Source organism: Hyla sarda, chromosome 5 (assembly GCF_029499605.1).
Source record: "Hyla sarda isolate aHylSar1 chromosome 5, aHylSar1.hap1, whole genome shotgun sequence".
Taxonomy (NCBI): Eukaryota; Metazoa; Chordata; class Amphibia; order Anura; family Hylidae; genus Hyla; species Hyla sarda.
This window is the reverse complement of record NC_079193.1, coordinates 294462065-294489706: the sequence shown is the minus strand read 5'-3', so window position 1 is coordinate 294489706 and position 27642 is coordinate 294462065.

Below are 27642 nucleotides of genomic sequence, written 5' to 3'. Positions count from 1 at the left end.
CAAAAGTTACAAAATGGCAGGTTCTTCTTTCAATTTCACCCCACAAATATATATTTTTTTTGATTTTGCAGTAAATTTCATTATGAAATGATTGATGTCAATACAATGTACAAGTGGTGATGAAAAAAATATCCCATTACATCGGTCTCTAGGTGTAAAATTAAAAGCATTATGATTTTTAGAAGGGGAGTTGAAAAAAAAAATGAAAATGCAAAAATGGAAATTGGCCTGGTCCTTAATGCCAAAATGAGCTTGGTTCTTGGGGGTTAATCCCACACTTCATGTCTGGTGTTTCTCCTGGACACTCTAGCTTGCATCTCTCCAACTCTACCTACCTCCTACTACACCTTCTTGACTTTAATCCTGCCCACTACACCCACAGGAGCCTCCCACACAGGGTGGGATATAGAGTTGACTGAATGGCAAGCTAGAATGTCCAGGAGAAACAAGAAGTCAATAGACCAAAAGTTGGGCTAATAAAACAGACAGACTGTGTTAGGGGAAGAAGGAAAGCATACAAAACTGTAAAGATCTTACCATAATGGAAGAGGAGAGGTGGATCCGCTGTCCTGTGTGGACTATGACTGAACCGTATCGGGAACGGAGTCGATGGTGCCGCTGGTTTTCACCAGAGCCCGGCGCAAATAGTTGCACCCGGGACACGTGTGCGGGTGTGTCCCGCACCGCGAGTCCTGGAGGCAGGGAGACCAGGGAGGGGGCAGCGCTCACAGCCAGAATGAATGGCCGGAGCACTGTCTCTAACAGTACCCCCCCCCCCCCCCTTGGGTCTCTCCCGCTTCTTGGGTCCAAGAAAATCATGCACCAGGCTACAATCAATAATATTCTCCTCGGGTTCCCACGATCTTTCCTTAGGACCAAAGCCCTTCCAGTCAACGAGAAAATAACATTTACCTCTCACAGTTTTCATGGCGAGGATCTCTTTCACCTCAAAAATGTCTGAAGAACCAGAGACAGGAGTGGGAGCAATTACTTTTTGAGAGAAATGACCAGGGGTTTGAGAAAAGAAACATGAAAATAATTTGGAATGCGAAGGGAGGAGGGTAGACGTAATTTTTATGTGACAGGATTGATTTTATGAAGGAACAAAAATGGACCTAGGTAACTAGGCCCCAACTTGTAACTGCGAACCTTAAAGCGCATATACTTGTAGGAGAGCCAGACTTTGTCACCAGGAGAAAAAGATGGAGAAGGTCTTCTTTTCTTGTCCGCTTGAGACTTCATTTGGGAGGAAGCGGACAGTAACAAGTGTCGAGTCTTTTGCCATATGGTGACAAAATTTCTGATTAGAGAATAAACGGCCGGCACTCCAGAGGAGTCTGGTAGAGGAAAAGGTGGACGAGGATGAAGGCCGTAAACAAAAACAAAGCTTAAAGTCTTTGTGGATTCAGAGTCTATATGATTGTATGAAAACTCCTGCTAAGCTGAAACAAAATGTTGCAAGTAGCCCTCCAGGACCTGATTGACTCTCTCCACTTGCCCATTGGGTTGAGGGTGGTAGGCTGAAGAAAAGTCCAGATACATTTTTAAACGAGAATAAAGAACACGCCAGAATTTGGAGACAAATTGCTCCCCACGATCCGAGACAATGTGGGAAGGGAGACCATGCGGATGAAAAATTTGTTGGAGGAAATGTTTGGCCAACTGAGGAGCAGAAGGAAGTCCAGCAAAGGAATAAAATGTGCCATCTTGGAGAACCGATCAACGACCACCAAGATGACGGTATTATTGAAAGGAGGGAGATCGGTGATGAAATCCATTGCTATATGAGTCCAAGGAGTATCCAAAATAGGCAAGGGCTGTAGGAGTCCTGCTGGTTTCAACCAGGGAGTCTTGTCACGAGCACAGGTGGTACAAGAGCTGACAGCCAGTGACGTACTGTTTGAGATGTGGCCACCAATAGTGTCTGAAGCTTAACTAAAAGGACTTCTTAATCCCCGAGTGACCAGCTAACAATGAGGAGTGATCCCATCTGAGTACCCGACATCTAAGACCAGGAGGCACGAACGTCTTCCCGGGAGGGAGTTGAAGAAGAGAAGAAGGAGCCGTAGTAATAAGACACTAAGGAGGAATTATATGCCGTGGAGAGAAATCCTGACCAACAACATCAGAGGAACGAGAGCATCAGCTCTAACATTTTTGTCTGCAGAAGGGAAATGAAAGAAGTTGAATCGGGAGAAGAAGAGCGAACATCTTGCTTGGCGGGGATTCAGGCGTTGTGCAGATTGAAGATATAAGAGATTTTTGTGATCAGTAAAAATGCTGACAGGATGAGTAGAGCCCTCTAAGAGATGGTGCCATTCTTCTAAGGCCAGTTTAATAGCAAGGAGTTTTTGATCACCAATGGAATAGTTTCTTTCTGCAGGAGAAAAGGTCTTGGAGAAAAAAAACGCAAGTAATGTTTTTGCCTTTAGAGTATTTTTGTGTGAGAACTGCGCCGGCTCCTACTGAAGATGCGTCAACCTCCAAAAAGAACGGTTTTCCATGATCAGGTTTGGAGAGAAGAGGTGCAGAAGAGAATGCAGACTTTAACAGAGAAAAAGCTTCTTTAGCCTCAGGAGACCAATTCTTGCTATTACTATTCTTTTTTGGTAAAGGCTACTATTGGGTCTACTACGGAAGAAAAATTTGGAATGAATTGACGGTAGTAGTTGGCAGACCCAAAGTATCATTGAATTGCCTGAAGTCCAGAAGGGCAAAGCCAGTCCAGGATGGCTTAAAGCTTAGCAAAATCCGTCTGAAGTCTGTGATGGAAAACAATACATCCGAGAAAAGGGAGACTTGTTCTATCAAAGAGACATTTCCCTAACTTGGCAAATAAATGATTCTCTCGTAGATGCTGCAGGATTTGGTGGACATGAACACGATGTAGTTCTAAATTGGAAGAGAAAAACAGGATATCATCCAGGTAGACTACCACACAGGTATACAAAAGATCAGGAAAGATGTCATTAACAAATTCTTTGAAGACTGCGGGAGCATTGCAAAGACCGAAAGGCATAACTAGATACTCAAAATGGCCATCTCAGGTGTTAAATGCTGTTTTCTATTCATCACCTTCTCAAATGCGAATTAAATTGTATGCTCCCCGGAGGTCCAATTTAGTGAAGATTCTGGCCTCATGTAGATGATCAAAGAGTTATTAGATCAGAGGCAAAGGACAGCGGTTTTTGATGGTGATTTTATTGAGTCCCCGATAGTCAATGCAAGCACGAAGAGAGCCATCTTTTTTCCCAACAAAGAAGAATCCAGCCCCAGCAGGAGCGGTGGATTTTCGGCTAAAACCCCTCTGAAGATTTTGTTGAATATATTTTCCATAGCTTGTGTCTCAGGTACTGAAAGCGGATAAATTCTTCCTTGAGGAGGTGTAGTTTCTAGTTGAAGGTCGATGGGATAATCATAAGGGTGATGTGATGGAAGAATCTCTGCTTGTTTTTTTACAGAATACATCTGCAAAGTCACGATAAGGGGAAGGAATACTAGACGTAATGGGAGGCAAGGAAACAATCTTAGGCAGAATGGACTCTAGACAGCGACCTTGACAAAAAGCTCCCCAACGAGAAACCTCTCCTGAATTCCAGTGAAATTGAGGAGACTGAAGCTGTAGCCAAGGAAGTTCAGAACTACAATGGGGAAGTACTAAGAACTGTATCTTCTTCTTGTGTAACACTCCTACTTGCATAAAGTGAGGTTCTGTGTGAAAAAGGACACTTAAGGTGATCCACATTAACAGAAGAAATAAACAGAGGCTTGATAAGACAATGTACTGGTGAACGATGTCTCTGGACCAGGGACTGGATAAAAAAACATGCAGAGTGGAAAAGGAAGCTGGATCGCACTGTCACAAAAGGGGGTAAGCGACGAATGTTTGGATAAGGTGATTTTATTCTTCAACCATGCAACACGTTTCAAAACCATCCATTTTTTTCATCAGGCGTGATAAAACTAACAATGAGCTGAATTTTATAGTAACATACACGGATGTGACGTGTATAAAATCACATGACATAGGGAATTCTAATAAAACCTGGAACACTAGATCAAATTACTAAATACATACATAGATTGTACAAATAATAAAACCTGGAATACCGGATTGTGCTACTAGGTACATAAACCATACATATTACACACAGTAATAAAAAAAATAATGATCACAACAACAGCAAAAGTAGCAAATATAAAATGGGTTACAAAATGCATAATGAGAATAAACATAAAAAAACATACAGGAAATATATATATATATATATATATAAATATATTTTAAAAAGTAGTTTTTTCAATTGATTAATTCAGTCCAAAGGGCCATAATGAATTAATATTAAAAATCCAGAAAGGTTCCCTATTAATAAGTTTCTGATAGCTGTTGTGTGTCCCTTCTGGGATAGCTTCAATTATCAAACCAGACAGGCAATGGATATCACTGGCATGGACCATAGTGATGTGTCTTGAGACACTGGCCCTTTTTTACTTAGAGTGTTGTGTAGGTTTTTTTGTGGGTTTTAATTCCCTACAATTTATTTTCCACGGTATTTACTAAGGTTTCCCTACAGTTTCCACTTTCCCTACACTTTGTTTTTTTTTACACATGCTCTGACCTGTAGGGTTTTCCTCAGCTTAAATCCACCACATTTTCTGTGGAAACTTTAGTAAATATGTTGGGATTTTGTGCAAATGTCGGGAACACGCCCCTTTTTTGTGACCATGCCCCCTTTCCCCAAATGCCACACCGCTTTTTTGGGTTTTCTTAGCAAAATGGAGAGTTAGTTGGGGTTTTTTCAATTCAGGCGCAATTTCAGGCGCATATTCAGGCGCAGACAGAATTTCAGGCGCAAATTCTGGCGCAGACAGAATTTCAGGCGCAATGCGCCCGAAACTGGTGCACAACCCGACAAAACATGTCGGGTTTGCAATAGTAAATGAGGGCCACTATGTTGCATAAATTTGGTGTGGATATTATGTCTATGTTTATTCATTCGTGCCCTAAGCCTCGGCCTGGAGCTAGGTGACTCCTCAATGTCTTAGCCCTGCGGTAAGTGATCGCGGGTTTTAATGGAATCTTATCTTTCAATAAAGGGTCACTGTGTAATATTCCCCAATGTTTTTTCAATATGTTAACAATCTGGATTGTGGAACTGTGGAAATTAGTAATAAAATTGTATTTTCTTTTTTCATTACTATTTTTATCCTGTACTTTTTTATTGTTCTCAATTAGTAAATATTCCTGTTTAAAAGCCTTTGTTTTATTAAAGGCTGTTTTTGAAAGAGTTTTAGGATAACCCTTTTCTAAAAAAAAACATTTTTTAAAATAGTCGCCTGATTAGTAAAATCGGTATCCAGTGAGCAGTTTTTTTTTATTCTCCGATATTGTTCATAAGGGATATTTTTAACCCATTTCGGGAAATGACAACTGTCAAACAATAAAAAACTGTTCACATCTACCTTTTTGAAGTGGGTGCGAGTACAAAAAACATTTTCATCATAATTTAAAAACAATTCTAAATCTAAAAAAATAATAGACTCCTGGGAAATGTTTGGTGTAAAAACCAGACCCCAATTATTGGAGTTAAGACTACCTACAAACTCAAGGGCTTCTTGTTCAGATCCATCCCATAAAATAATAAGATCCTCTATATATCTACGATAAAAATGGATCCGTGGATGCGCGACAAAGAGGCACTCGAACCGCCCCATATACAAATTTGCATAACTGGAGGCGAATTGAGTCCCCATCGCGCATCCACGGGTCTGACGATAAATAACATCGTTAAACGAAAATATATTATGTTGCAGTATATATAGAATAGATTCCAATAAAAACTCGGCTTGTATAATAGTCATATCCAGGTCCAAATCCAAATAGAATTTAATTGAATCAATACCTTTACTTTCTAAAATATTTGAGTACAGCGCACTCACATCAAGTGATAAAAATAGAATATCTGGGGAAAAAGATATCTGGGAGAGTTTCGCAATAAGCTGCGTGGAATCTTTCAAAAATGATGGTAAGTCCCGAACATAACTTTGTAGAAAGAGATCCACATAGTGGGACAAGTTGCAACTCATTGCACCTTCTCCCGAAATAATGGGTCTCCCCAGTGTTTTTTTTGCGTCTTTGTGCACTTTCGTCAGATTATAAAAGTGCGGTAGTTGGTATGTCTTAACTTTTAAAAATTCCACTTCTCTTTTGTTAGTACTCAGTACTAACAGAATCAATTATACATGACTCTGCTGTTCCAATGTTATCTTTCTTTTCAGAAATGGAAAAAAATCTAGTTAGGGCTAGTTTTCTAGTGAACTCATTCAAATCTAGAAACAGTTGGAAGGCATTAGCTGGAGTAGCGGGGCAAAAGGATAAACCTTTTGCCAATAATGAAATTTCATTCTTTTTAAGGATGTGAGAAGAGAAATTAAATGTTTTCATTTCTGGTATTGATTTTATTGTTCTGTCATTTTTTAGCTCATTTCTTCCTACCCCCATGTTTTCCTCATGGTTTATTTTTCTTTTGAGTTTTTTTTGTAAATGTAATCCCACCATAGTCGGTACTATAATTTCCTTTTTCTGGTGTATTGTGCGTATTGGTGGAAATAAATGGTGAATAGAGCTCCTCTTGAGGCTGTTCGGAGAGGGGGGGACAAGAACCGCAGAAGCAGGAGTCACCACATCTGAACGGGAGCCTAAAAAAGAAGCTCCAATGATGGAATTTTGTAACCCGTTTTTTATTTTCTACTTTTGCTGTTGTTGTGATAATTATTTTTTATTGCTGTGTGTAATATGTATGGTTTATGTACCTAGTAGCGCAATCTGGTGTTCCAGGTTTTATTGTTTGTACAATCTATGTATGTATTTAGTGTCAAATTTTTTTATGCTTCTACTTGCTGTCCTTTTTTTCCTATTTTTCTTTGATGTCTGGAGGTAGCCGTGCAAGTCCCAGGTGAGCTGAGATTTTTTCAATTTTTTATGTATTTAGTAATTTGATCTGGTGTTCCACGTTTTACTAGAATTCCCTATGTCATGTGATTTTATACACGTCACATCCGTGTATGTTACTAAAATTCCGGATGGTTTTGAAACACGTTGCATGGTTGAAGTATAAAAGCACCTTATCCAAACATTCGTGGCTTACCCCCCTTTGTGACAGCGCGATCCAGCTTCCTTTTCCCCTCTGCCTGTGTTTGTATCTAGTTACTTCACATTTTCCAGTCAACGTGGGAAGCTGCTGCAGTCCTCCCTTTATGCATGCCTTTTCAAGTGTTGTGCCTTCTCTGCACAACCACCACAGGTGAGTGAGTTTCCATACTAGTTCACATTCTTCCCATATACCTCACCAATACCGCATAGGGAGCGCTCCTTTCATCTTTATTCTGGACCATGGAGGCATCAATAAAATTTCCGGCAGAACCAGAATCGATGAAGGCTGTAGTGAGGAATAAAGACTTCATAGGAGTAAGAAGACGAACAGGCATGGTCAAACGTGGAGAGCAACTATTTTCTCCCAGGGATGCCTCTCCTATGTACCCTAGGTGCGAGCATTTCCCGTTCAGGACTAGCACAATAAAGGCATAAGTACTCAGTACGTCTATGGGTTCTTTCTTGAGAAGAAAGTCTAATGCAGTTCAACTGCATGGGCTCTTCTGCAGATGAAGTGGAAGATGATTGTAGAGGACGTTAAAAATCGGGGGCCAAACGAGGATAACGTTTTGACTGGAGTGGTTCCCTCTAAAGTCAAAGCTCCTCTAGTCTCTCCGAGAACAGTACATCAATACATGTAGCCAGGTTGATGAGATCAGTCAGGGAAGAAGGAAGATCCCGAGCTGCCAAGGTATCCTTGATCCTACTAGAGAGGCCCTTTTTAAAAGTAGCACACAAAGCCTCATTATTCCAGAGCAGTTCCGAGGCCAAGATGCAGAATTGTACTGCATATTCTCCCACCGAAGAGTTTCCTTGAGAGAGACACAGAATGCTGTCTCTGCTGAAAAAGCCTGGGCCGGTTCCTCAAATACGTTATAGAATTCAGCAAGGAAAGTCTGGGGATTTGAGGACAAAGGATCATTTCGGTCCCAGAGCAGGGTAGCCCAGGCTAAGGCTTTCCCAGAAAGAAGGCTGATGACAAAAGCCACTTTGGCACATTAAGTGGGAAACTGTTCTGCTTGGAGTTCAAGATGCATGGAACACTGAGTAATGAAGCCCCTGCACAACTTCGGATCTCCATCATACTTGGTAGGCAGAAACAAACGAATCTTAGAACCAGTCTAAACAGTGGGAGCAGGAGTTGCGGAGGTTCCAGCCAGCAGAGGTTGAGGCTGTTGCGATGCTAGGAGTGTCTGCACCAGTGCAGAAAGCTGAGACATATGCTGCGTTTATGGTTCTATCGGCACTGACTGTCAAGCCCCAATATTAAAGAGGTCATCAACACTTGGCAGAGGAACCTGGGCTGGATCCAAGGCTGAATCTTACTATAAAGATCTTACAATAATGGCAGAGGAGAGGTGGATCCACTGTCCTATGTGGACTATGACTGAACTTTACCAGGGAGCGGAGTCTAAGGTGCCGCTGGTTTTCAACAGAGCCCGCCGCAAAGCGGGATGGACTTACTGTGGCAGGTGGCACCCAGGTCACTTCCCCTGGCACAATGCGTCCACACAGGTTGCCCAGGTGATGCTTGGCACAAAGAAGGGGAAGTCAGACGAAGCACGGGTCAGGAGGCAGGCAGCAAAGTAGCGTAGTCAGGTCACAGGCCCAAAGTCAGGAGGCAGGTGGCAAAGGAGCGTAGTCAGGTCACAGGCACAAGGTCAGAAGGCAAGTGGCAAAGGAGCATGGTCAGGCCACAAGTGAAGGGTCAGGAACACTATATGGCACACACAAGGAAACGCTTTCTCTTAGGCACAAGGCACAAAGATCCGGCACCACACTAAGGAGGTGCCGGACTAATATAGAGTCCGCCCAGCAGGGCACCAATAAATGGCATACTGGCCCTTTGCACCTAGCAACGCCGGCATGCACGCGCTCCCTAAGGACAGGGGGTGCGCACGCCGGCGAAGCAGAGGAGCAGAGAGGCGGGGACAGTAGAAGGTAAAAGGATGCCCGCACAGTGAGTCCCATAGCTAATAGGAGGACATGAAGGTCATGGCCGGACTTCACGGCCGGAGCATTACTCATGGTTGAACCTGGGACACACACGTGGGTGAATCCCGCAACGCGAGTCCCAGAAGCAGGGAGACCAGGGAGGATGCAGTGCTAACGGCCAGAATTAATGGTCGGAGCGCTGCCCCTAAAAAAAACATATAAAGTAGAAAAATAACTTTATTCCCCAGATTTATAAATTTATTAGACAAATTGACTCTCCATAAATACATGCTACATTACAGTAAGCAATTCAAATTTGTGCTTCATATAAATTGTATTTTAATATGACTTCATCTCTACATGTTCTGGTTTGTTTGTTCTTTTTTTTATTTTTCCTTAAAGCATAACTGTTATTTCAGGCCACTCTTAAGGAAAAGGGATACTGCTCCCCTGTAGCACACTTCAGTAGCAGCTGTAGTATGGAGGACATTATTGAGCAGCAATGAGCAGCATAAGCTATAATAATTTATTAAAATGTTTCTAATGACTTGAATTATTGATTTATGCTAAGTTTGTTACAACAATAGTGCCTTTTTAAAATTGGTCTATGCGGTCCCCTATGTGTACCCTGAATATGATTGAACTAATGCCCCTAATTACCTTTCACCATTTATCTCTCTGTTTAGTCTATGCCCTCTATTTCCCACCTTTCTTTGTAAGTGTATCCATCTACATAGTGCAAAGCCAATAGCAGAAAAATGAATCTACTTTAGAGTTACTTACAAGCCAGTGTTCATGGGTCTGCATGGAATTTAATACAATATCATATAAATGGGAAACACATAATGAAGAACACATTATTAACATTATTTAATCTCTCCCATGTTTGCAAACAAACAATTATTCAACTCAAATGATTGTAGTGACAGAAAATAAAGTTGTGACAAACAGGTTCCAATTCCTAACAGTGGCTTCCATTCCCCCACTAGTATTTTATCAAAATTCTAGTCACTTCTACATTCGTCCCATTCATTCCTAGAATTATTGTTCATTACATTTTTCTAAATAGAAGTGATGGATAACCCTTATGAAAGCAATATACTGCTTCTCTATTAGCTTTTCTCCAAACTGGAAAAGAAAAAATATTACATTTCAGCTTGTATGATAACCACTTCTGTACTTTAATCCATCACCTGTGATGGCCTGAGACATAAAATAACCAATAAAATAAACTCCAGATATTCATATTTTAAATGAATAGATGCAGAACATAAAAGGACATAAAAACCCAAACACTACATGCAAATAGTAGTCACTTGTTGTTTCTTTGATCTAGTGTGCTGCAAGGTCAAAAACTTCCATGTTTGCTGCTCAGCAGCTAACATTGGCGCTGCTGACCATTGTTACCTTCATGTCACAGACAAGTAGGGACTCAAATAGCATTTTATAATCTCATGACACACCAAAATGCTTTATTTGAGCAGACACATAAATCAAAGTGTCTCATGGCAAAACTCAGTTTAGTCTCTAGCCAATCCCAACTTAGAGCTCCAAATTCTACTATGTCTTTATTAAAGTAAATGTATATACATCTGTGTCTAAAATGATATGCTAGTAGGGAAATTTGCCCCTATTCGGTACAGATGGTGGGAATATTTCAGCGTTGTCTACAACCGGTGAGTATAAAATTCTTGTTCTTTACTGTACATGTAATGCGTTTCAAGGACGCTCCGTCCTCTTCTTCAGACATGCTATCTTTAAAAAAAGTCCGCTCATTTATACATATTACTGACCGGAAAGGACATCACAAATTTACATAAAATGACATCACAAATAAATTTACATAAAAGCATTGTATAAAATTATTATTATTACAAAGTCATATATTCCTTCTGAGTGCAATTTTTTAATATTTGTTTTTTCGATCGTTTCATTTAATTCTCTTGGCCAGAGGGAGTTTAGTGAAAAAATCCAAAAAAGATTCCCTATTTACCAACCTCTGGAATCGATCAGGCTGGTCATGGGGAATGCCTTCCAATATACAAAGTTTTATGCATGTGTGGTCACTACTATGCAGAGACATAATGTGTCTGGAAACACTATGCAGTGCAAATTTTTTTTTTTTTAATATTGTGTCTATGTTTATTCATACGAGTGCGGGCATGCTGAACTGTACGACCAACATACTGAAGACCGCATATGCATGTCAGAAGGTATATCACAAAAGTAGATGAGCAATCTAGTTTCTCTTTTAAATTAAAGGTTTCTCCTGTGGAAAAGGATGTAACTGAACTGAAAGAGGGAACATTTATCCACTCACAGCACAAGCATCGTTTCTTTCCGCACCGAAAGGTACTGATGGTTCTGGGTTTCACTGTATGCTGTTTCGTCTCCTTTTTTAATTTACTGTGAGCAAGGTGATTTCGGAAGGTTTTAGCTCTCCTAAAGGTTAGTGGGGGTTGTTTTGGGAGTAATGTATTTAAAATTGAGTCTTTCATGACAATTGGCCAGTATTTGTTTAAAATTATTCTTATTTGTTTTGTATTATGACTGTAAGTTGTAATAAAATTACATTTTCATTCACTATTTTCTTTTTTACAGTTTTTTCCATTATAATCAATTAATTCAGACTGTTTCAGTTTATCTGCTTTTTTATATGCATTACTTTTTTATATGCATATGCATCACAATTTTTTAGGGTATTTTTTCTCCCTAAATCGTTTATATAATGTTTTAGATTGTTCTTTGTAGTCCTCTGGGTAGGTACAATTCTTCTTTATTCTCCTATATTGTCCATAAGGAACATTTGTGAGCCATTTAGGGAAATGGCAACTATTGAATCCCAGGAAACAGTTTACATCCACTTTCTTAAAGTGGGTTTTGGTGCATATTCTCTGTTCCGTATCTTTAAAAATTTCTAAATCAAGATATACGGTAGAAACAAATGAAAAATTCATAGTGAATATTAAACCCCAGTCATTATTATTTAAAAACTCTAAAAACCTCAGTGCATCATTACCCCTTCCATACAATAAATAAATCATCAATAAATCTTTTAAAATATAAAATGTTACCATCTAAAAACCAGGGGGATTGTGCGATGGACACACTCTCGCATAGACCTATATATAAATTTGCATAACTGGGTGTGAAACGTGTGCCCATCGCACAACCCCTCACCTGGCAATACACAGCATCATTAAAGGAAAATACATTATGATTAAGAATAAATTTTATTAAATCTAATAAAAATTGGGATTGGATTTCACTTATTAATTCGTCTTTCTCTAGAAAATATTTTATTGCACTAAGCCCTTTTTCTTCTAAAATATTGGAGTACAACACACTCACATCTAAAGTTAAAAAGGCATATTCCCCCTCCAAAGATAATGAAGAAATGTCATTAATAAGTTACGTAGAGTCTTTAAATAAGCTGGTAGGTTTAAAACATAAGTTTGTAAAAAAAAAAAAAAAGGTCTACGTAATGGGATAAGTGGCAAGTGATTGCATTCATGCCCGATATTATAGGTCTGAGTGTGGGAGAGAAAAAAGGAGAGACCGACACAGGCGCCTTGTCCGTTACCACTAAACAGGGATAACAGATTAAAACAATCACAGTGAGCGGGCAGGAATTGCCCCTTAGGTAGTGGCCGCTCACCTTGAGCGAATAAGATATTCGCATATAACCCACACCGTGGGTGACAGAAGGATTGGAACTGCTGCTGAGCCTGGGTCCCAGGAAAGGAAGAGATCCGATCCTGATGGAAGTGGAGGTGGAGAAGGAAAATATGACCCTTACAGAGGCGCTGCTAGTTCCAGAGTAATGTAGAAGCCAACCAGAGGTATTGGTAAAACACCGGAGTGGTTTATTAGAGCATAAGAGGACAATGAAGTACACAGATGACGTGTTTCGGGGGAGCAACCCCCTTCCTCAGATCAGATATTATAGGTCGGCCGGGAGGTCTTTTTATGTCCTTATGGACCTTTGGCAGATAATAAAAATTAGATATGGAATAATATTTTATCTGTAAAGAAGCTCTCTCTTTTTTATTTAAAATATTATTGTGGATTGCCCCTTGTATTAACCCGTTCAGGACCCATGACGTAACGTTGCGTCCCGACACCCTGAGTCTTAAGGACCCATGACGTACAGTTATGTCATGGGCAGTTCCGGTCCCCGCCGTGCGCCGGGCAGAGATCAGACCGGAATGCCTGCTGAAATCATTCAGCAGGCATCCCATGCAAATGCCCAGGGGGGTCATCAGACCCCCCCCCCCCCATGTCGGCGATCGCGGCAAATCGCAAGTGACTTCACACTTGCGATTTGCACGATTCCGGGTCATTACGGGTCTATAGTCACCCGGTGACCCAGAATGTAAGGGGGATCGCGGGTGTCTAAGATACCCAGGATCCCCCTGAAGCGATAGGAGTGAGGTGGCACGGGTGCCACCCCTCCTGTCCCTGCTATTGGTGGTCTAGACGCAACCACCAATAGCAGATGGGGGGGGGTTACTTTCGTTTTCCCCGCCCTGCCCTCCCACAATAGGCGGGGCAGGATGGGGAAACGACGGGGACCGGCGCCGAAGATCCACTTACCGATCCGGGTGGGCGACGAAGGCTGCGGGCGACGGAGATCGGCGGGCGGCGATGACGTGCGGCTGGATCCGACGGAAGCTGGTGAGTTGCCTAGCAACATCTGGAGGGTACAGTTTGAGACCATTATACAGTGATCTCTAACTGTAGCCCTCCAGATGTTGCAAAACTACAACTCCCAGCTTGCCCAGACAGCTGTTTGGGCATGCTGGAATATGTAGTTTTGCAACAGCTGGAGGGCTGCAGTTTGAGACCACTATATAGTGGTCCCTAAACTGTAGCCCTCCAGATCTTGCAAAACTACAACTCCTAGCATGCCCAAACAACTGTTTGCAGTCAGGGCATGCTGGGAATTGTAGTTTTGCAACAGCTGGAGGACCACAGTTTGGAGATCACTTTGCAGTGTTCTCTAAAACTGTAGCCCTCCAGATGTTGCAAAACTGCAAATACCAGCATGTCCAAACAGCAATCAGCTGTCTCGGTATGCTGGGAGTTGTAGTTGCGTACTTCCAGCTATTGCATAACTACACCTCCCAGCATGCCCTTCGGCGATCAGTACATGCTGGGAGTTGTAGTTTTGCAACAGCTGGAGGCAGACTGGTTGGAAAATACTGAGTTAGGTAACAGAACCTAACTGAAGGTTTTCCAACCAGTGTGTCTCCAGCTGTTGCAAAAGTACAACTCCCAGCATGCACTATCTGTCAGTACATGCTGGGAGTTGTAGTTTTGAAACAGCTGGAGGTTTGCCCCCCCCCCCCCCCCATGTGAACGTACAGGGTACATACACACAGGCAGGTTTACAGTAAGTTTCCTGCTTCAAGTTTGAGCTGCGGCAAATTTTTCGCCACAGCTCAAACTCCTAGCGGGAAACTCACCGTAACACGTCAGTGCGAATGTACCCTAAAAACCCTACACTAACACACAATAAAGAGTAAAACACAACATATACACCCCTTACACTGCCCCCCCCAATAAAAATGAAAAACTTATTGTACGTTTCCAAAACGGAGCCTCCAGCTGTTGCAAAACAACAACTCCCAGCATTTCCGGACAGCCACTGACTAACCAGGCATGCTGGGAATTTAGCAACAGCTGGAGGCACCCTGTTTGGGAATCACTGGCATAGAATACCCCTATGTCCACCCTTATGCAATCCCTAATTTAGTCCTCAAATCCGCATGGAGCTCTCTCACTTTGGAGCCCTGTCGTATTTCAAGGAAACAGTTTAGGGCCACATATGGGGTATCTCCGTACTCGGGAGAAATTGCACTACAAATTTTGGGGGGCTTTTTCTCCTTTTACCCCTTATGAAAAGGAAAAGTTGGGGCTACACTAGCTTGTTAGTGTAAAAAAATAAAGAATTTTACACTAACATGCTGGTGTTGCCCTATACTTTTTATTTTCACAAGCGTTAAAAGGAAAAAAAGACCCCCAAAATTTGTGACGCAATTTCTCCTGAGTACAGAAATACCCCATATCTAGGCGTAAAATGCTCTGCGGGCGCACAACAAGGCTCAGGAGTGAGAGCACATTATGTACATTTGAGGCCTAAATTGGTGATTTGCACAGGGGTGGCTGATTTTACAGCGGTTCTGACATAAACGCAAAAAAATAAATACCCACATGTGATCCCATTTTGGAAACTACACCCCTCACGTAATGTAATAAGGGGTACAGTGAGCATTTACGCCCGACAGGTGTGCACAGCCCACTGTTCCAAAGATCTGCCAAACGCCAGTGGGGTATAAATACTCACTGCACCCCTTATTAAATTCTGTGAGGGGTGTAGTTTCCAAAATAGGGTCACATGTGGGGGGGGGTCCACTGTTCTGGCACCAGGGGAGGCTTTGTAAACGCACATGGCCCCTGACTTCCATTGCAAACAATTTTTTTCCCAAAAGCTCAATGGCGCTCCTTCTCTTCTGAGCATTGTAGTGCGCCAGCAGAGCACTTGACGTCCACACATGGGGTATTTCCATACTCAGAAGAGATGGGGTTACAAATTTTGGGGGGTCTTTTCTGCCATTAACCCTTGCAAAAATTTGAAATTTGGGGGGAAGCACACATTTTAGTGAAAACGTTTTTTTTTTTACATATGCAAAAGTCGTGAAACCACTGGGGGGTGTTAAGGCTCACTTTATTCCTTTTTACTTTCCTCAAGGGGTCTAGTTTCCAAAATGGTATGCCATGTGTTTTTTTTTTTGCTGTTATGGCACCATAGGGGCTTCCTAAATGTGACATGCCCCTCGAGCAAAATTTGCTCTCAAAAAGCCAAATATGACTCCTTCTTTTCTGAACATTTTAGTTCGCCCGTAGTGCACTTCAGGTCAACTTATGGGGTACCTCCATACTCAGAAGAGATGGGGTTACTAATTTTGGGGGGTATTTTCTGCTATTAACGTTCTGGCACCATTGGGGCTTCCTAAGGGCAACATGACCCCCAAAAACCATTTCAGAAAAACATACTCTCCAAAATCCCCTTGTTGCTCCTTCGCTTCTGAGCCCTCTACTGCGCCCGCTGAACACTTTACATAGACATATGAGGTATGTGCTTACTCGAGAGAAATTGGGCTACAAACCTAAGTATAAATTTTCTCCTTTTACCCCTTGTAAAAATTCTAAAATTGTGTCTACAAGAACATGCGAGTGTAAAAAATGAAGATTGTGAATTTTCTCCTTCAATTTGCTGCTATTCCTGTGAAATACCTAAAGGGTTAAAATGATGACTGAATGTCATTATGAATACTTTATGGGATGCAGTTTTTTTTTAATGGGGTAATTTGTGGGGTATTTCTAATATGAAGACACTTCAAATCCACTGCAAACCTGAACTGGTCCCTGAAAAATAGTGCGTTTGAAAATTTTGTGAAAAATTGGAAAATTGCTGCTGAACTTTGAAGCCCTCTGGTGTCTTCCAAAAGTAAAAACTTATCAATTTTATGATGCAAACATAAAGTAGACATATTGTATATGTGAATCAACATTTTTTTTTATTTGGAATATCCATTTTCCATACAAGCAGAGAGCTTCAAAGTTAGAAAAATGCAAAATTTTCAAATTTTTCATCAAATTTTGGGATTTTTTACCAAGAAAGGATGCAAGTTACCACAAAGTTTTACCAATATGTTAAAGTAGAATATGTCACGAAAAAAGAATCTCAGAATCAGAAAGAAAGGTAAAAGCATTACAGAGTTATTAATGCTTAAAGTGACAGTGGTCAGATGTGCAAAAAATGGCCGGGTCCTACAGTGAAAATTGGCTGGGTCCTTAAAGGGTTAAAATATTATATTCCTGAAAGTATTCTTCAGAAGGGTCTGATGATAAGACCATATAGTATTCATGATCGGATTAAATGTGAAGAGCTTCCTCAATATAGTCACTTCTATTTAATATGACTGTCCCTCTCCCTTTATCTGCTGGTCTAATTATGATTTTGTCATTATTTTTCAGAGTTTTTAGACCAGTTCTTTCATCTTTAGTCAGATTATTCTCTGTATGGGGAGTAGGGTAGGTGTTAATTTTCCTAAATTCATCGCTTACCATAGCATAAAAGGTATCAATAAAATTCCCACGTGAGCCTAAAGGGTAAAAGGAGGATTTTGGTTTTACCTCAACATGTTTCATATTGTCCATTGTAGGTAATTCATTTTTCTTTGTTCCATCAGGTATTTGGTATTTTTTACTTTGAATAAAAAAATGTCTAGCTAAGGTGAGTTTCCTTGTATACTTATTTAGGTCTATAAATAATTGAAAGGGATTTGGGAGAGATGTGGGACAAAATGATAAACACTTTGCTAAAAGGGATATTTCATTTTCCCTAAATATATGATCTGATAAATTAAAAGTGTTTACTAAGTTATTTTCGGATATTTCCTCATTGATCTTTATATGTGTAGTTTTTTTCTTTCGCCCCCCCTGCATCCTCGTTTCCGATTTTTCTTTTTCCTTTTAATGATGAGGGATTGGATAGGCTGTCCAAAGGAAAGTATTGTGTTATTTTTGTTATCCTTGGACTGGGGATGGGTGTGATTAATGTCACAGTGTCCACATTTACAGGGTGGGAGACTAAAAAACTCACATTGTCGGTGGTATTTAAATTGGTAGAATTGGTCTCTGAAGTTATATTATTGAGTAATTGTAGTTCGGAATTGTGAGATATAGATAATGTGGATGTGTCATGTATGGTGCAAATGGATAAATCAAGTGCCTGATCTTCATTAGTCGTGGAAATTAAGATATCAGTATTTTTAAAAGGTAAGTTTACTGTATTTTCAAGTGAATTAACAATAGTATGTGAGTTATTCTTTTTGGTGATTACAACTGTGGGTGAAAGAGGATATGGAAGAATTTTATCCATGTCCGTGAGAATATTTTGTGCATGTTTAGTCTGCGTAGGTGATCTTTCGGATTGTGCGATTGTAAAACGCTCACTCGAAACCCCTGGTGGTGGCCCAGATCGCACTGACAACTCTGTAGATGGTAATTCAGACTGTGCAGTCAATGGCCCCCCAGGCGGGTCCAAGGGTAACGGTTCAGATCGCACAACCCGAATAAGTGATGAAGTAGGATTGGTGTTTTTTCTCCAAAATTAATTAATTATGGTTCTACTGTTGTTAGATGTTTGATAACGAGTGTTTGTATGATTTTTATTGAGTGGTGAATGGTGTTTTTTTTTAAAAAGGGTGTTTTAAAAAAAAGGGTGTTTTATTAGATTTATTCTTATTTTCATCATTTGGAGCCATATAATTTTCTCCAGGCCCCCCTGTATATACATCTGTTTGGGGTGTATTATCATTCCATTTTGTCCTAGCATCATGAGCATTATATTTTGGCCATTTTCGAATCTGGTTCGTAGCATAATCCTCTTTATCTCTATAAAATTTTATAACTTTTTTATTTATGATTTCTGTTTCTAATTTATTTAATCTTGTGACCAGACTTCGATCTAATCTCTGAAACTCTATAGTCTGCTTGTGGGGCAGCAAAGAGAGATTTTTAGTAATAAATACTGCACTAAAGTGCATCTTTTAATCTATAAACAACTTAACATAACAACTTAACATTTTTCCATGTATGTTTCCCAAGCTGCAGTAAAAACCGCATCCTCCTTAAATGAGGATTCAAAAGGCATGCGGAGACCGCGAGGTGCAATTTTAGTCTCTAAATACAATGATATGCTGACTACTTTCATATCATATTTCTGAATAGGAGTTCTGTCTTACTGACTTTATTAATTATATCACATTGGCAACCATCAGTAGGGGGAGACAATGCAGCTAAATTTATACAGAAGGTATTAAATTCAGTCTCATAAATCTGTGAGCAGTCTGATACCCCAACTGATGGATCGAGTCACTTCCACAGTATCAAGATAAGCAATGGAAGTCAGTTCAGACCTGGAACCATTTCACCATGTTTTACCATAGCTGCTGTATTTGCTACAGTAATGTTAGAATAGAATAGAAATGTTTAAGATAAATCCATCTTAATTTTGATATAATCTAAACTACAATAAAATAGAAAGACCATAAAATGAACAGAGTTAATCTGGAACAAAATACATTCTATACCAAATACAGAAATAATCCTATAGAACTAAACACAGCTTTGAAATGTTGAACAATGTTTCCATAGTTTCAAAATAAACTGTGCAGTAAGAACAGAACTCCTCGCTTTGTTTTTAGCTATGAATTGCTTGTCTGTCGAGAATAAATATGCCACTGAGAAATACAGTGGAAATAACATCTCATATAACTGTTTTATGTAAATTGCTAGCATATTTTTCTTACTAGGACATGCAAAAAGAAAACTGAATACAGGTATACTGCTCCTCTTTTAGTAAATCAATGGTCCAGATTTATCAAACTGTGTGAGAGAAAAAGGGGAGTGATTTTGTCACAGCAACCAATCACAGCTTAGGTTTCACTTTACCAGAGTTCGTTAGCTGAGCTGTGATTGGTTGCTGTGGGCAAATCGCTTCACTTTTTCCCTCAAACATTTAATAAATCTGGGCCAATGTTTTTGACTTCTTTGTGTTAAATTTTACTTGTACCAATAACACTACCATCAGCCTGTTTCCAGCAAGGGGTAAGTAAGTGTACTTTTGAGATTCTTTCTGATTAGTTGGATAACATTTTGTATCCTACTTGTACACAACTCTAGATATCTTATCCATCTTCATATTGGGTATTACAAAGGTGGTAGAGTCCATGCTTCCATCGTTGGTGGGATTGTCTGACAAACACCTTTATCTCTGATATTTATGGATTATCCCCAGAGATGCTATAAATGCCTGACTCAGGAGTCAAGAAAAGAGTGTAGTCCATGGTGCTATTATAAAAACAACATAGAACAGCATGCTCAGCTGTTTTGTTATCCCAACCATCTCTGGCCCCTACAATAAGGCCAAAAAGAGTCAGGGGCATATTCTAGACATAGGTTCAGATTCTATAGGATAAACCTATACCTAGAAGACATATATGGCTATCTTTAAAGGAGCTATCTGTGTAGATAAACTTTAGATATATTTTTTCTGTGGCTGTCATAAAAATATATAAAAAAGGCATACTCACCTACCTGGGTCCTCAGAAGCTCCCAGTGTCATCCATTACCCCTTTCATTCCACTATTTTCTACTTCCAAGACAGACTCTTCTCAGCAGTGATGGCTTGCTAAACCAATCAGTAATGACATAAGACACCACTGTGGCCAGTAATTGGCTGGGCAGAACAATAATGATGAGAAGAGTCCATCTAAGAAGAAATAGCAGGACAAGCAGGGGACCAGATGAGATCACAAAGGGAGCTGCAAGTAGTCGAGGTAGATGAGTATGCTTTTTTATCTTTTATTTTATCAAAAAAAGACAGGAATACACATTCAAACATTACACAGTCTCAATTATTCCCCTCGATTACCCCCCCCACCCCACACACACACACACACACACACACACATATACACCCGAACAGAGCAGGAAAAAAAGGGGAAAAATAAGGAATATGTATGCCTTTTTAATTTTTATAGCAGCCACAGCTAAGTATAATATATATCAGTATTTTCCTCATGTTTTATGTGTGTGTACATGAATAACCTCATAATAAAATTGTAACCTCAAATAAAAAAAATTCATTCTATAGATCCACAGGAGTTCATCATCACTAGCTTCTAATTTTTTCAAATCTGATTCTATTTTCTGATTACAATTTTATTATTTCATGCTTTGCATATCATTAATGGGGGGGGGGGGGTGGCAACCATCTTGCCGATGTTTTCTGCACATGCTCTGTGACCTATGCATAGGACATTGTACAGGTAGGGGGAAAGCGTGAGCTCTGATCATCACCTACTGTGAATGTCTTAAACCTGTTCTATTTATCGACACGTGCCACTTTTTTTTGTAATCCTGCCTATGATCAAAGAGAAGAGACAACTGAAAAGCTTGCTCTACAGGACAGGAAGTGTCAGTTCATTATTAGGCTAAGAAGTTTGAATGAAACAAGAAAGGATATTTATATTTTAACACATATTAAAATAAAAATTACAAAATAAATCATTTAAAATTAATTGAAATAGTGTTTAACATGTAAAACTTGTTTTGAACAATGACACATTTATCAATCAGCCTAAAATCCTAATTGTCTGTTTTTATCCATAGCAACGAATCACAGCTCAATTTTCACTTTACAAGAGCTCGTAAAGATTCAAAAGCTGAGCTGTGATTGGCTGCTGTGGGGAAAACCAGACAATTAGGGTTTCAGGCTGATTGATTAATCTCCCCCATTGTCTTTAATTGGAATATGTCACGTGTGGCTTTATGGTGCCTCCTGTAGGTTCTGGCCATCTTATAGCCATAAGAAATAATGATGAGACAAACCATGGTTGAGCCTTCTCTTTCAAGGGCCCCATGTGAGCCAAACAGTCTATCTCAATGCTTTGCTTATCTATGACAGCCATGTACATGAGTCATTGCTATATATTCCTTTATAAATGTGACTAGAATAAGAAAAATAGTATATGTATGTATATATATATATATATATATATATATATATATATATACATATATATATATATATATAGCCTACCTATGTTACTATTACAAATATAGTGGCAGCTACATTTTTGTATTAGTTTATCTACCGTTTTCATAAAAGGGACGCTGTTACGCCGAGCGCTCCGGGTCCCCGCTCCTCCCCGGAGCGCTCGCTACACTTCCCTCACTGCAGCGCCCCGGTCGGTTCCACGGACCCGGGGCGCTGCGTTACCACCTCCGGCCGGGATGCGATTCGCGATGCGGGTAGCGCCCGCTCGCGATGCGCACCCCGGCTCCCGTACCTGACTCGCTCCCCGTCAGTTCTGTCCCGGCGCGCGCGGCCCCGCTCCCTAGGGCGCGCGCGCGCCGGGTCTTTGCGATTTAAAGGGCCACTGCACCGCTGATTGGTGCAGTGGTTCCAATTAGTGTTTACACCTGTGCACTTCCCTATATCACCTCACTTCCCCTTCACTCCCTCGCCGGATCTTGTTGCCCTAGTGCCAGTGAAAGCGTTCCTTGTGTGTTCCTTGCCTGTGATTCCAGACCTTCTGCCGTTGCCCCTGACTACGATCCTTGCTGCCTGCCCCGACCTTCTGCTACGTCCGACCTTGCTTCTGTCTACTCCCTTGTACCGCGCCTATCTTCAGCAGCCAGAGAGGTTGAGCCGTTGCTAGGGGATACGACCTGGTCACTACCGCCGCAGCAAGACCATCCCGCTTTGCGGCGGGCTCTGGTGAAAACCAGTAGTGACTTAGAACCGATCCTCTAGCACGGTCCACGCCAATCCCTCTCTGGCACAGAGGATCCACCACCTGCCAGCCGGCATCGTGACAGTAGATCCGGCCATGGATCCCGCTGAAGTTCCTCTGCCAGTTGTCGCTGACCTCACCACGGTGGTCGCCCAGCAGTCACAACAGATTGCGCAACAAGGCCAACAGCTGTCTCAACTGACTGTTATGCTACAACAGTTACTACCACAGCTCCAGCAATCATCTCCTCCGCCAGCTCCTGTACCTCCTCCGCAGCGAGTGGCCGCTTCTGGAATACGACTATCCTTGCCGGATAAATTTGATGGGGACTCTAAGTTTTGCCGTGGCTTTCTTTCCCAATGTTCATTACACTTGGAGATGATGTCGGACCAGTTCCCCACTGAAAGGTCTAAGGTGGCTTTCGTAGTCAGCCTGCTGTCTGGAAAAGCCCTGGCTTGGGCCACACCGCTCTGGGACCGCAATGACCCCGTCACTGCCTCTGTACACTCCTTCTTCTCGGAAATTCGAAGTGTCTTTGAGGAACCTGCCCGAGCCTCTTCTGCTGAGACTGCCCTGTTGAACCTGGTCCAGGGTAATTCTTCCGTTGGCGAGTATGCCGTACAGTTCCGTACCCTTGCTTCAGAATTATCCTGGAATAATGAGGCACTCTGCGCGACCTTTAAAAAAGGCCTATCCAGCAACATTAAAGATGTTCTGGCCGCACGAGAAATCCCTGCTAACCTACATGAACTCATCCATCTTGCCACTCGCATTGACATGCGTTTTTCCGAACGGCGTCAGGAGCTCCGCCAGGATATGGACTCTGTTCGCACGAGGCGTTTCTTCTCCCCGGCTCCTCTCTCCTCTGGTCCCCTGCAACCTGTTCCTGTGCCTCCCGCCGTGGAGGCTATGCAGGTCGACCGGTCTCGCCTGACACCCCAAGAGAGGACACGACGCCGCATGGAGAATCTCTGCCTGTACTGTGCTAGTACCGAACACTTCCTGAAGGATTGTCCTATCCGTCCTCCCCGCCTGGAAAGACCTTTGTTTCTCCACGCCAACGCCTTGGGATCCTCAAATGGGGTCACTCCTCCCATCTCGCAGGTCATGCGGGCATTAAGAAATCTGTGCAACTCATCTCTCGCTTCTATTGGTGGCCGACTCTTGAGACTGATGTGGTGGACTTTGTGCGAGCCTGCACTATCTGTGCCCGGGATAAGACTCCTCGCCAGAAGCCCGCTGGTTTTCTTCATCCTCTTCCTGTCCCCGAACAACCTTGGTCTCTGATTGGTATGGATTTTATTACTGACTTACCCCCATCCCATGGCAACACTGTTATTTGGGTGGTCGTTGATCGATTCTCCAAAATGGCACATTTCATCCCTCTTCCTGGTCTTCCTTCAGCGCCTCAGTTGGCTAAACAATTTTTTGTACACATTTTTCGTCTTCACGGGTTGCCTACACAGATCGTCTCGGATAGAGGCGTCCAATTTGTGTCTAAATTCTGGAGGGCTCTCTGTAAACAACTCAAGATTAAATTAAATTTTTCTTCTGCATACCATCCTCAATCCAATGGACAAGTAGAGAGAATTAACCAGATCTTGGGTGACTATTTACGACATTTTGTTTCCTCCCGCCAGGATGACTGGGCAGATCTTCTACCTTGGGCCGAATTCTCGTATAATTTCAGAATCTCTGAATCTTCCTCCAAATCTCCGTTTTTCGTGGTGTACGGCCGTCACCCTCTTCCCCCCCTCCCTACCCCCTTGCCCTCTGGTCTGCCCGCTGTGGATGAAATTTCTCGTGATCTTTCCACCATATGGAAAGAGACCCAAAATTCTCTCTTACAGGCTTCTTCTCGCATGAAGAGATTCGCAGATAAGAAAAGAAGAGCTCCTCCCATTTTTTCCCCTGGAGACAAGGTATGGCTCTCCGCTAAATATGTCCGTTTCCGTGTCCCGAGCTATAAGTTGGGACCACGCTATCTTGGTCCTTTTAAAGTTTTGTGTCAAATTAATCCTGTCTCTTACAAACTTCTTCTTCCTCCTTCTCTTCGTATCCCTAATGCCTTTCACGTCTCTCTTCTTAAACCTCTCATCCTCAACCGTTTTTCTCCTAAATCTGTTCCTCCCACTCCTGTTTCCGGCTCCTCGGACATCTTCTCTGTCAAAGAGATCTTGGCCTCCAAAAAGGTCAGGGGAAGAACTTTTTTTTTAGTGGATTGGGAGGGTTGTGGTCCAGAAGAGAGGTCCTGGGAACCTGAGGACAATATCCTGGACAAAAGTCTGATCCTCAGGTTCTCAGGCACCAAGAAGAGGGGGAGACCCAAGGGGGGGGGTACTGTTACGCCGAGCGCTCCGGGTCCCCGCTCCTCCCCGGAGCGCTCGCTACACTTCCCTCACTGCAGCGCCCCGGTCGGTTCCACGGACCCGGGGCGCTGCGTTACCACCTCCGGCCGGGATGCGATTCGCGATGCGGGTAGCGCCCGCTCGCGATGCGCACCCCGGCTCCCGTACCTGACTCGCTCCCCGTCAGTTCTGTCCCGGCGCGCGCGGCCCCGCTCCCTAGGGCGCGCGCGCGCCGGGTCTTTGCGATTTAAAGGGCCACTGCACCGCTGATTGGTGCAGTGGTTCCAATTAGTGTTTACACCTGTGCACTTCCCTATATCACCTCACTTCCCCTTCACTCCCTCGCCGGATCTTGTTGCCCTAGTGCCAGTGAAAGCGTTCCTTGTGTGTTCCTTGCCTGTGATTCCAGACCTTCTGCCGTTGCCCCTGACTACGATCCTTGCTGCCTGCCCCGACCTTCTGCTACGTCCGACCTTGCTTCTGTCTACTCCCTTGTACCGCGCCTATCTTCAGCAGCCAGAGAGGTTGAGCCGTTGCTAGGGGATACGACCTGGTCACTACCGCCGCAGCAAGACCATCCCGCTTTGCGGCGGGCTCTGGTGAAAACCAGTAGTGACTTAGAACCGATCCTCTAGCACGGTCCACGCCAATCCCTCTCTGGCACAGAGGATCCACCACCTGCCAGCCGGCATCGTGACAGACGCTATCTTTCAAAAAGTATAACTATGTCAGAATTAATGGTGGAGCTATTGCTGCTCACTATATAGATGTCAGCAAAACACATTAAACACCAGACTGGCTCACAAAATAGATACGATAATTAATGAACTAATTAATTAGATTAGAACATTAGACTGAATATTATCACCTTATCACTGGTAGGCGTTCATTGACATGTAAGCAGTCCTACTTCTCAACACTTGTGGCACAACAGCAAACTGAGTAAATTGTTATGACACATTACTGGTAAAATATTATGATAAATAACAGAATAAGTAAAATAAATGCATGTTTGCTTACAAGATAACTAGAGTAAAATGTTCTGCATTGTTTCAGTCTGGAAATGTGCTAGATTATTTGATTTTCAGCATTATTGTTTATTAAAGAATACTTGTACTTGATGATATATATATTTTTGTCACGCCGAGCGGTCCGGGTCCCTGCTCCTCCCCGGAGCGCTCGCGGCGTTCCTCTCTCTGCAGCGCCCCGGTCAGACCCGCTGACCGGGAGCGCTGCACTGACATTGCCAGCGGGGATGCGATTCGCATAGCGGGATGCGCCTGCTCGCGAATCGCATCCCAAGTCACTTACCTGTCCCAGCCCCTGGCTGTCATGTCCTGGCGCGCGTGGCTCCGCTCCTTAGGGCGCGCGCGCGCCAGCTCTCTAAGTTTTAAAGGGCCAGTGCACCAATGATTGGTGCCTGACCCAATTAGCCTAATTAGCTTCCACCTGCTCCCTGGCTATAATACCTCACTTCCCCTGCACTCCCTTGCCGGATCTTGTTGCCTTGTGCCAGTGAAAGAGTTTAGAGTTGTCCAAAGCCTGTGTTTCCAGATCTTCTGCTATCCACATTGACTACGAACCTTGCCACCTGCCCCGACCTTCTGCTACGTCTGACCTGGCCTCTGCCTAGTCCTTCTGTCCCACACCTTCTCAGCAGTCAGCAACGTTGAGCCGTTGCCGGAGGATACGACCTGGTTGCTACCGCCGCAGCAAAACCATCCCGCTTTGCGGCGGGCTCTGGTGAATACCAGTAGCATCTTAGAACCGGTCCACCAACACGGTCCACGCCAATCCCTCGCTGGCACAGAGGATCCACATCCAGCTAGCCGAATCGTGACAGTAGATCTGGCCATGGATCCCGCTGAGGTGCCGCTGCCAAGTCTCACTGACCTACCCACGGTGGTCGCCCAGCAATCGCAGCAAATTGCCCAACAAGGACAGCAGCTGTCGCAGCTGACCGCCACGTTACAGCAACTTCTGCCACTGCTACAGCAGCAACCATCTCCTCCGCCAGCTCCTGCACTTCCTCCTCCGCGAGTGGCCGCTCCAAGCCTCCACTTGTCTCTGCCGGACAAGTTTGATGGGGACTCTAGACTCTGCCGTGGCTTCTTGTCTCAATGTTCCCTGCATATGGAGATGTTGTCAGACCAATTTCCTTCAGAACGGTCTAAGGTGGCGTTCGTAGTGAGTCTTCTATCTGGAAAGGCTTTGTCTTGGGCCACACCGCTCTGGGACCGCAATGATCCTGCCACAGCCACAGTCCAGTCCTTCTTCACTGAAGTCCGTAGTGTCTTCGAGGAACCAGCCCGAGCTTCTTCTGCAGAGACTGCCCTGCTGAACCTGGTTCAGGGTAATTCTTCAGTAGGCGAGTACGCCATCCAATTTCGTACTCTCCCTTCCGAATTATCTTGGAATAACGAGGCTCTCTGCGCGACCTTTAAAAAAGGCCTATCCAGTAACATCAAGGATGTGCTGGCCGCACGAGAGATTCCTGCCAACCTGCAAGAACTTATCCATTTGGCCACCCGCATTGACATGCATTTTTCTGAGAGACACCAGGAGCTCCGCCAGGAAAAAGACCTAGATCTCTGGGCACCTCTCCCACAGTATCCTTTGCAATCTACGCCTGTGCCTTCCGCCGAGGAGGCTATGCAAGTGGATCGGTCTCGCCTGACCCAGGAAGAGAGGACTCGCTGTAGGGAAGAAAATCTTTGTCTGTACTGTGCCAGTACCGAACATTTCTTGGTGGATTGCCCTATTCGTCCTCCACGTCTGGGAAACGCACGCACCCAGCTCACGTGGGTGTGGCGTCTCTTGGTACGAAGTCTGC